This window comes from Lipotes vexillifer, unplaced genomic scaffold (genome assembly GCF_000442215.2).
Source record: "Lipotes vexillifer unplaced genomic scaffold, Lipotes_vexillifer_v1.1 scaffold490, whole genome shotgun sequence".
Lineage (NCBI taxonomy): Eukaryota > Metazoa > Chordata > Mammalia > Artiodactyla > Lipotidae > Lipotes > Lipotes vexillifer.
Window position 1 is genome coordinate 3,098,912 of NW_006796397.1, and position 11,841 is coordinate 3,110,752.

General features: G+C 39.1%; 1 protein-coding gene across 1 annotated transcript in view; it reads left to right on the forward strand.

The window, feature by feature from the left end:
• Positions 1-1,225: 1,225 nt before the first annotated feature.
• BRDT (bromodomain testis associated) overlaps positions 1,226-11,841 on the forward strand; it is a 60,312-nt gene continuing 49,696 nt past the window's right edge. Inside the window, exon 1 of the mRNA XM_007468554.1 lies at positions 1,226-1,324. The gene's annotated coding sequence lies outside the window, so the exon portion shown is untranslated. The remainder of the gene's footprint in view (positions 1,325-11,841) is intronic.

Sequence of the window (11,841 nt, forward strand, 5' to 3'; positions counted from 1 at the left end):
TAATGAGATTTTATACAACACAAACAAGAACACAAGTATTAAATCTAAATAAAGTAAACGCTATGGTATTAACTCTTCCACACAATTCTTGGTCATTGGGTTACTTGGAAACAAAGACCTTTAGTCCTTTCTTTCACTAAAGAAAAGCATTTTCAGCTTTTTGAGTAAGAGTCGTCTCTCTAAGGTAAAAATGCCTGCAGCTAGTTATTTATGTTGACCTCTAGTAGTGTGTGGCTTTCTTGTGAACACTTAGTCCTGAGGACCTTTCCTCTCACATAAAAGCGACTGAATCAAGCCATGTCAAGCTGTTGATGACCCTCAGATTTGCGCTTCAGGAAACTGGAGGTTGATTGGTTTTTGACGCGTTTCTCAAGGAGTTCGTCAGCTGTTTTTGTCCTCCCCTCCCTCTTCCACCCTTCCATCTAGGAATGAATATTAAAGAATTTAGAAACATTGTTTGCAGTCGGATCCAAAAGACAACTACTGTGCTGAATACATTTTTCTAATTCACATCCACAAATAATGATGAGGTAGTGGTCAAGACTCTCAAAATCCAAACTCAGTCTCCTTACTCAGCTGTTGTGAAACAGATCTTAAGTGCTATTTTAAACCCAATGAACCATGTTGGCTCCAACCTCAGCTGCTACCACATGCTGAGTACTCACTACGTTCAAGAGAATGGAGCTTTGGGGAGGGTGGGAGGAAAGTATGAAAAACACAACACCGCAAGGCAAAACTCACGAATCCCCAAAACGACATGGGGGCTAATCCACTGACTTGTTTTGATGGTAAAAGCCTTCAGGGCGGCGCTCCTACTCCTAAATCCTTAGCTCCCTGTATGGGGCCTGGCATTCGGAAAGCACACAGCAAACGTGCACTTGGTGAGTGAACGACCTCTGATCCACGCTCAAGCCTGGGGCCGCAGAGCTCAGACCTCAAGCACCTTTCAGGCCATCGAACTCCAGGCCGGGCCACGTGACACGCTCCAGCCAATGGGCACGTTGCCCACGGAGGATCTCCAATAAAGGCGCCTGTTGCTGCCCGCTAGCGGCCGCCATTGGGGCAAGAGTTGGCGGCGACGGATGGTGGAAAGCTGCTTACCTGCAGCGCTTCATTTCGGGCAAGCTGAAGGGGACAGTCAGAGAAGGTCCTTTCCACACGGGGTAAGGGAGCCCCTGCGGGAAGCACTACTCTGGGATCCGAGCCCTTGCTGTCGCCCTGGGTGGGGAGTAACCGTTTTTTTCCTCTCCTCCCCTCCCCCATCAACACTGTGCGACGGCAGAGGCAGTTAGAGAGGCCATCCCGGCGTGTGCCTGCCGCCCAGGTGAGCTGCCGGTTGCTTTTCTTTGGCCTTACCAGCTGCAAGCTCGTTGCCCCAGTGGACCCTCTAAAATTTTTTTGGCTTTTCTCTTAAACGCTGGGTGGTGGTGGTGTTGGTGATTTTTTTTTCCAAGGAAGGGGCGAGAAGAGGAAGGTTGGTCCAAGGGATGGCGGTCCAGCCACCTCCCCATTTGAAAAACACTCATGGCCTTTGCAGTTCTCTTAGGTCTTGGGTTGATGGATCGCTGCTTGTACTGTAGTTTCGGGAATGCAGGAGAAAGCACGGAGCTTTAGCTGTAGCTGACTTTTTTTGTTGTGTTTATTCTGGGCGTGATCATTTGGGACAGGAAATTTCCCATCCTTGATTCATTTATTCGTTCAACTAACATTAAGCCCTTGGAACATACTAAACCCTCTGTTGGGTGTTGCGGAATCTGGAGTTGGGGCAGGCCTCAAGGCGCTGGCTTGTGTTAAGAATTAAAATGAGGTATGTACAGGGTGCTTTAGGACCTGTGGGAAGGGCCTGGGTGGTTGGAAGGGAGCAAGGGAGGGTTCTGGGTAGGCAATAGCTGAGCTGGGTCTTGAGTTGAAATAGAAGTTAGTCTAAAGAGTGAGGGGAGCTCTGGTGAGGAGGGGAAATTTTCCAAAAGCACAGACGTGTGAGCGCAAGAGTAGGTGGGACAGTGGAAAACTGGCGGATTTTTGAACATGGCTGGCACCGTGTTGGGAGAGTAACAAGAGATGAGTCTAGTGAGATAGGCAAGGGGCCATAAGAGGGTTTGTTTATTGGTATGTCATGAAGGGCTATAGGTTGAGCAGTATGATCTTAAGTTGCTGAACAAAAATCACAGCATCACCATTGCATGAATTCAGGTGGGAGATAACAAGTGATTGAACAAAAGGAGTGGTTTGGGAGATGGAAATTAGGAACACCATAAGTATTCAGAATATGTAAATTTATATTCAAGAGTCAGTTGTTTAGAGGTATTTGATGCCTTGGAGTGGCTGAGATCTGCAGAAAAGTAGTGAAGAAAACAAAGGAAAAACTGGAGGATATTAATGGGTTAGCAGAAGATGAGATTATGAATTCCTCTGGAATTCTAATCTGACCCACCTATTTGTTCCCTTAGCACCCTCTTAACCTCTGTCACAGCAATAATTATATGTATCCTGTTGGAATTGCCTATTTATAAGTCTCTGTAAAGAGATTATCGTATCCCCCAATTCCTAGCTCAGTGCTTGCCACCATTGTAGGTGCTTTGTAAATATTTAGTAAGTGAACAAACAGAATCTGGGGAAAGTGGTATCCTGGAAACCAGAAAAGAGTTTCAAGAGAGTCACAATAGTCTAGTGACAGATATAGCTGAGAGGTCAGGTAAGGTATAAGATTCAAAAAGAATCCATTGGATTTAACAAGTAAATATCGTAAGTATTAAGCTTAGTGTAAGGGGAGTTTTAGAGGAATGGCAGGAAAAAGTCATGTGTGATGTGGGGAGTAAAGACAGTGTCATTTTTTAGGATGCTCTGGTGTGAGATACAGAAGAGAGAAGATTGAGACTACAAGGATAGAATAGGATCAAGAGAGGAATTTTTAAGGAGACTTGAGAAAGTTTATATGGAGGGTAAGCTAGTATAGAAGTATTGAAGATACAAGCAGAAGAGAGCAAGGACCTTCAGCAGGGGTGTTATCCAGAGTATCTGGGAAAAGAGTTCAGACAAGAAGATTGAGGGAGGAGCAGATGAGAAGATTGAACCACTGTGAAGAATATACATTTTCTACAAATTTTCTGTTTGACCTTAAATAAAGCCTGATTTTATTTCAAAGAAACCATTTTCTCCCTTGAACTGGAGATGGCTAATTTGATGGTGCAGGATTTGGAGTCAGCATTTGAGCTCATCACAGGGCAGATTGCTTTTGATCTTTCTGAGCCCTAGAGGCATCTGATATTCAGAGTCCAAACTTTTCTTTTCACCTCACTATCACCACTTTTATTCAGGATATACAGGAGATAGGAGTATTTGAAAAAAAAAAACTAATAAGCAGACTTTTACAAACCTAATAAATACACAAAACCCAAATAGAAAAAAAGAGAATGCTTTGAGGGATATAACACCAGACGCTTTTAAGAAAAAATAATTTAAAACCGAAAAAATGGTAAATTTCAGGAAATGTTAATTAAGTATACGAAACCAAACTGAATTAGAAAATCAGACGAGACCAATAGATTCTTAGACAGTGGGGTTTTTTTTATTGTTTTCTTTTTTCTTCCAGTTTTATTGAGATATAATTGACTTACAGAACTGTATACGTTTAAGGTATACAGCATAATGATTGATTTACATATATCATGAAGTGATTATCACAGTGCATTTAGTAAAAGTCTATCATCTCATATAGGTACAAAATTAAAGCAATAGGAAAAAAATTTTTTTTCTTGTGATGAGAACTCTTAAAGAATCCAAGCTTTTTATGCTGTACTGCTTCCCTGCATGTGTAAGATCTATGAACCCAACCAGAAGTGCCACCACACAGCAAAATAACATATGTTTCTTGTAACATTTTGGAAACATTTTTTAGCTTGTGTGTGCATTTCAGGAAATCTTTGGCCTATATGTATTTGTCAGGGATGACTGAAACATTCACAACAATCCCAAAGGCTCTCTTTTTCTTAGAAGTTTAAAATTTCATTCTATAAGTTGAATAACCTATAGAGAACAATTAAACAACTAGCAAAATTTAAATGCATTGGCCCAGAAATTGTCAATAGAAATAAATCCAGTAGGCCAGGCCAAAAGAAGAAAAAGAAGAAAGGAAGAAATATATCCAATAGGTATTGGCATACGTATGCAACGATATATTTACTTATTAATGAGTAGATATTCATTGCAACATTGCTTATAATATCCATATGTCCACATCCATAAGATTACATACTACACAGGCATTAAGGAGGGAGGGGGCTGCTCTGGGACATTTTCTAAGATGAATTAAGTGTAAAGAACCAGTTTCCAAAAGGAAACACAAGAAATTGCTAAGAGTAAGGAGGGGGATCTGGTTGGCTGGGGAACAAGAATGGGAAAGGAAACTTTGTTGTATACCATTCAAACCATGTGGATGTTAAAATTCAAATAAACTTGTTTATTTTTTGAAATCCATAAATGATATATTATCTTTAAGAATTTCTCCAGAACTCCCAAGATTATTTTATAATGAGCTATTGTGTGGACAAAAGGGATCTGATTTTCAGGCAACTTGCCCATGGAACTGTAGAATAATTGACAAGGTGATGCTACATTATTATGTGATTATCAAAGTAAACCAGAAATTTTTAAAAATTTATTTATTTATTTATTTTTGGCTGCATTGGGTCTTCATTGCAGTGCGTGGGCTTCTCATCGCAGTGGCTTCTCTTGCTGCGGAGCACCAGCTCTAGGCATGTGGGCTTCAGTAGTTGTGGCTCGCCGGCTTCAGAGCACAGGCTCAGTAGCTGTGGCGCACAGGCTTAGCTGCTCCGCGGCATGTGGGATCTTCCCAGACCAGGGCTCGAACCTGTGTCCCCTGCATTGGCAGGTGGATTCTTAACCACTGTGCCACCAGGGAAGTCCCTAAACCAGAACTTTTAATAATCATTTATGATACATTGTTTTTGAGCAGCTGTAACTGGTGGTTGTTACATAACATTCAATTCTTAGTGACATTAGATTTCATCTGCCCATGCTATCTTTCTTTTTTGAAATATATCCATGGGTTAAAAATGTTTTGAAAGCAGAAATAACAATAAAATGACAGCTCATCATAACCATTAGAAACAACAGTGGATTTTCACATAAGCAGTATAGGCCACGGATTATGCATAGTTCCCAGTAGACTTGTAACTCCATAGTTCAGTATGTTGGAGTGAAGTAATTTTAGAGAAAATCTTGAAGTAACCAATCTATTTAAATGACAAATTACTTCTGACACCTTACTAATTGTGACCTACCATTATGTCAACTAAGGTGAATCTTTTAGAGGGTATGTTGCTGGACCATGATGCTGGCATTTTTTGTTTACTCTTAATTAATAAGAGTAAAAGCTAAAAATAATAAAAGTCTTTAGAGAATGTAAAATAAAATAGTGAAATTGGCAGCTAACAGAAACTTGCCAAATATCTTTTAAAGCCACATAGCTCCTTTTTAAAAAAGTTTAAATAAGAAAGAAAAAATTAAAATACTTTGAACAGTAAGACTGGGATAATTACAAAGAATATTTTATAAAGGGGATAATTCCTAGCTCTCTATTGCTGGACAGAATTTCACCTCACACAAGAAACCAGGGCCTCTAGCCAATGCAGAGCACTTCTGAGATCATCATCAGATTACCAAATATTAGCTATTCTTTTGCCCAATGATAATTATCAGAGCTCTTGTCCATGGTCAGTCCATCTACTGCCTTCAATCGCAGTGCACTTTAAGTTTCTTATTAGAAATTTCTGACATATAGAATAACGGATAAAGTAGTACAAAGGACACCTGTATAACTACCAACAATTGTCAACATTTTGCCATGTTTGCCTGTCTTATAGGTTTTTCCCCAAAACCATTTAAACATATTTCACAGATGTGGCTATTCACACCAAATTTTTTGAGCATGTATTTAAACTTTTTTTCCTTACATAATTACCCTACTGTTCTCACATCTGTCAAAATTCCCTCAATTTCTCTAGTTGTCCCCAAAAATGTCTTTAATAGTTGATCTCAAACCAAGATTTGATATAGGATGGTAAGTTGAGTTCAGTTGTTATGTCTTTTTTTTTTTTTTAATATTTATTTATTTATTTGGCTGCATCGGGTCTTAGTTGTGGCACACACGATCTTCGTTGCGGCACGCGGGATCTTTCGTAGTGGCGAGTGGTCTGTTCATTGCGGCGTGCAGACTTCTCTCTAGTTGTGGCATGTGGGCTCCAGAGGGCAAGGACACTAGAGCACGGGGGCTTAGTTGCCCCGTGACATGTGGGATCTCAGTTCCCCGACCAGCTATCGAACCCGCGTCCCGTGCATTGGAAGGCGGATTCTTAACCACTGGACCACCAGGGAACTCCCCAGTTATTATGTCTTAATTCAGAGAAGTTCCTCATTTTCTTTAACAGTCTTGCTTTTTATAAAAGATGGGCCATTTGTCTTATAAAATATTCCATATTCTACATTTGTCTCTTTCCTTATGATTTTTGTTTCATTTGTTCTAGCACTGTCAAAAAACTTTTCTGCAATGATGGCAGTGGTCTATAGCTGCACTGTCCCGTACAGTAGCCAGTAGGCATATGTGGCCATTAAGCACTTAAAATACTGCTGAGTTTTTAATTTAGGTAATTTTGGTTAATTTAAATTTAGAGTTACATGTGGCTAGGGACTTCCCTGGTGGTCCAGTGGTTAAGACTCCATGCTTCCAGTTCAGGGGGTGTGGGTTCGATCCCTGGTCATAGAAGTGAGATCCCACATGCTGTGTGGTTTGGCCAAAATAAATAAACAGAATTACATGTGGCTAGAGGCTGTCACATTGGACAATGCAGCTGTAGCCCTTGAATTTTCTGTTACAGAAAAGTTAAATCTAGAAGCTTGTTACACATTTTTGGCAAAAAGCCTTTATAGATGCTATATAGATTGTATTTTGTCAGGAGATATATATATATATATATATATATATATATATATAGGCTTTTAACCCAATATATGCTATTTTAAGTTCTTTCTAGTTAGTATTTTCCTAAATACTACAAAAACTTCAGTATTGGATTTGACTAATTTGGTGCAGATATCTGATCAAAGTACCAGAAGCAAGAAAATGTGGACTAGTGTGGTTGAAATATAACGGTCATATGATGAAGTGGTATGAGTAGCTAAGGATGTATGGGATGCAAAGGAGAACAATTTTAAGAGTGTTGCTAACCATTTCAAATACTACAGAGGAGTCTGGGAAGATAACTTAGGAACACCAGTGAGGGATTTGGAATATTTCAAGGTATTAGTGGTCTTTGGTAGAGCAGTTTCAGAAGAGAGTTGGAGAAATCAGATGGATGTATTTGACCTTTACAAGATTTTGTGCACCCAAGTTTTGTTTGTTTGTTTGTTTGTTTTAAGAGCAGTTTTAGGTTCACAGCAAAATTGAAAGGTACAGAGATTTCCTGTATATCTCCTGCCCAAAAACATGCATAATCTCACTTGTTACCAGCATCCCCCAACAAAAGGGTACATTCGTTACAATAGATGAACCTACAATGACACAACATTATCACTTAGTCTGTTGTTTGCATTAGGGTTCACTCTTGGTGGTGTACTTCCTAAGGGTTTGGGCAAATGTATAATGGCAGTATTTTCACTGCCCGAAAAATCCTCCGTGCTCCATCTTTTCTCCCAGCTCCTGGCAACCACTGATCTTTTTACTGTCTCCATAGTTTTGCCTTTTCCAGAATGTCATATAGTTGGAATCATACAGTATGTAGCCTTTTCAGATTAGCGTCTTTCACTTATTATGCATTTAATTTTCCTTTATGTCTTTTTGTGGCTGTATAAATCATTTCTTTGTAGCACTAAGTAATATTCCATTGTCTGGCTATTGCTTCACAGTTTATCCATTCTCCTACTGAAGAACATCTTTGTTGCTTCCAGGTTTTGGCAATTAGGAACAAAGCTGCTATAAACGTCTGCGTGCAGATTTTCGTATGGAAAGGTGTTTTTAAGAAAAAAAATTTAAGACGCTGATTAGAACATGTCTGTAGGCAGAGATATCAGCAGAAGCTAATAATGTAAACAAATATAGAAAATGAAGCCTTAAGACAAAGCAGGAAACAGAACTGTGTGTTGCATAATCTTTCAATAGAGGAAAGGCTTCATAAAACTAATTAAAAAAGAAACATACAATAATGGAGATAAAGGAATTGTTAATGAAATAATAGGTTTCTGGAAAAAGGGAAAGGAGATCCTTATGGAAAAGAGGTGAGGCACTTATTAAATAAGAGGTAATAGAGTAGCAAATAAAAGAAGATAAGAGATTAATGTTTAAAAGTTTCTCATGTAAACTAAGATGAGATCCTCTGCAAATGGGTATAGTGGGGCTGAGGTTTTGAGGAGTGGAACAGGTTTAGAAAAAGTATTTTATAATTGATGTATATTCATTCATTCATATATATATTTTTTGAAGGTGGATTCCTGAGCAGTAGGAACTAACTTAAGAGTAAATCATCCTTGATTTCTCTCCCTACTTCTCCCTGTATAAACAAGTCACATCTGCTCTATGTCTAACATAAAATTGAACCTGAAGAGTTAAATTCAGCATATGTAGGCTCTGTCCTATGCATTGGATCAATACAAACAAGGTTCATGGCCGGCATAGAGTTTACATTCTGGGAGTTGGTGGGAGGGTGGGTTGGGAGACAGACAGTAAGCAAGTAGGTAAAAATATATTGGTGAAGCAGAGAAATGGCTGATGGATTGGAATTGGGGAGGAGGGGTAAGTATGCCAATTTAAAATGAGGTTGTGAAGGAAAAGTCTCCCTCAGGAGCTGATGATTTTGAATCAGTCTGGAATAAGAGCATTTCAAGCAGAGTGTAAAGGCCCAGAGACCAGAACTGGCTTGATGCAAAGAACTCAAAGAAGAGCATGGCTGGTGTGAAGTGATTGAACTGGGAGGGTAGGAGTGGAGGTGGAAGGAACAATGAACCAGACCTTGGGAGGTTTCAGATCAGTTTGGAGGCGATGGCATTAGTCTTTGTTAGAGGTGATCATGACTGGGGCTAGGGTCATAGTGGTGGAAGTAGTGAGAATTCGAGATTTATTTTGGAGGAGGACTCATTGGAGAAATACAAATTAAAATCACAATGAGATCGTATACCCACCAGAATAGCTAAAATGGAAGAAGCTGATAATACCAAATATTGACAAGGATATGGAATAACTGGAATTCTTAGACTGCTGTTGTGTATATAAGTTGGTACATTTTGGAAAACTGGTGGTGTCTATTAAAGTTGAACATATGCATAACCTATGTCCCAACAGTTTTACTTCTGGGTTTATACCCAGCATAATGCATGTACATATACACTAAAGCATTTCATAGTATTATTTGTCATAGTCAAAAACTGGAAACAACCCAAAAGTCTCAACAGGAATGGATAAATTTTGGTATAATTTTACAATAGAATACAGTATAATTTTACAGTAGAATACAGTAATGAAATGAAAATGAACAAACAACATAGGTAAAAACACGGATAAATCTCAAAAACAATATTGGTGAAAGAAAGCTAGGCACAGTGTAATACATAGTAAATAATACTATATTTATGTAAAAGTTCAGAAACAGTCACAATTTAATATATGGAGATAGAAGTCATCGTAGTGGTTATCTCTGTGGAGAAGGGAGGGTGTAGTGATTGGGATATTCAAAAGGTAGGCTAGCTTTAAATAATTGCAAAGCCAGGATAAGAGCCAGTTGCAGTTGCAACACTAGAATAGCACCTTCTTTCTTCTCAATGACTTTTTAAATTTTTTTATTTATTTATTTATCTATTTATTTATTTGTTTATTTTGGCTGTGTTGGGTCTTAATTGCTGTGCGCGGGCTTTCTCTAGTTGTGGTAAGTGGGGGCTACTCTTCGTTGCAGTGTGGGATCTTCCTGGACCAGGGCTCGAACCCATGTCCCCTGCATTGGCAGGTGGATTCTTAACCACTGTGCCACCAGGGAAGCCCCCTCAATGACTTTTTATTGAGTTCTAGTTCATATTTGTATAAGATGAGGAGAAAAGTGAAATGATGAGATAAAATTATAAGTCATCTCCAAGTTAATTCATTTTAATGTAGTGGTTTGAAACCTGACTGCACATCAGAATGTCCAGGGCACTTAAAAAAGAAACAAAACTGATTCTCAAGCTGTATCTCCAGAGGTTTGGACCTATGCATTGGTTTTTTGTTTCTTTGTTTTTTGGGGGGGTTTTTTGATAGGTAAGAAGTGGATTTATTTAGAGAGATACACATTCCATAGACAGAGTGTGGTCCGTCTCAAAAGGCAAGAGGACCTTGGGAGATGGGCCATCTCAGAAGGGCACTGGTATTTTTTAAATGATCCACAACACCTCACACCCATTACAATGGCTACTGTTAAACAAAGTAACAGGTGTTGTGAGGATGTGGAGAAACTGGAACCCTGTAGATGGTGGGAACGTAAAACAGTGTTGCTGCTGTGGAAAACAGTATGGGATTCCTCAAAAATTAAAAATAAAATTACCATATGATCTAGCAGTTCCACTTCTGCACCCTGGGGATATATCTCTAAGTATTAAAAGCAGGGTCTTGAAGAGATATTTATACATCCATTTTTTTTTTTTTACATTTATTTATTTATTTTTGCTGTGTTGGGTCTTCGTTTCTGTGCGAGGGCTTTCTCTAGTTGTGGCAAGTGGGGGCCACTCTTCATCGCGGTGCGCGGGCCTCTCACTATCGCAGCCTCTCTTGTTGCGGAGCACAGGCTCCAGACGCGCAGACTCAGTAGTTCTGGCTCACGGGCCTAGTTGCTCCGCGGCATGTGGGATCCTCCCAGACCAGGGCTCGAACCCGTGTCCCCTGCATTAGCAGGCAGATTCTCAACCACTGCGCCACCAGGGAAGCCCCTACATCCATGTTTTTATAGCAGCACCATTCACAATAGCCAAGAGGTGGAAGCTACTTCTTACATATGCTACAATATGGATGAACCTTGAGGACATTGTGCTAAAATAGATAAGCCAGTCACAAAAAGACAAATACAGTATGATTCTACTTATGTGAGATTCCTGGAGTAGTCACATTCATAGAAACAGAGAATGCGATTGGTGGTTGCCAGGGGCTGGGGAGAGGGGAGAATGAGGAGTTGTTTAATAGGTATAGTATAGAGTTCTGGTTTTGTGCGATGAACAAGTTCGGGAGGTTAGTTGCTCAAAAATATGAATATACTTAACACTCCTGAACTGTACACTTAAAATAGTTAGGATAGTAAATTTTATGCTGTATGTAGTTTGCCACAATTTTAAACGAAGGATCCACAAGTGATTAATATGCAGCAAGAGCTGAAAACTAACACTGCTTTAATGAAAAAAAAAAGGTAAATTGGCTAAATGTTAACACTGAAAAATGGACAATTTATTTAATAGTCATACTTTGCTGATATACTTGGTAGTACCTTTGCTCTTTTATCCTTAAAGTAATAATGTTGTCTAGGAATGTTAGATACCATCTTTCTGAAATACTCGTGAAGCTTTAAAGTATTTTATTTTAGGTATAGAAATATTCACTAAAGAATAGCATATTAACACTTGTCATTTTTCTTCCTAATAATTCGCTTTTAAAATAAATCACTTTATTTACATTAGCCAGAAAAATTCCTTTGCCTTTCTCCCTTCACTGATTAATAATTGTAGAATAACTATATACTCAGATAGTTATTCTTTAACCATCTCTTTAACATTCCCTGTTATTTCATTTTTACTGGGAATTTATAGACTTTTCCTGCT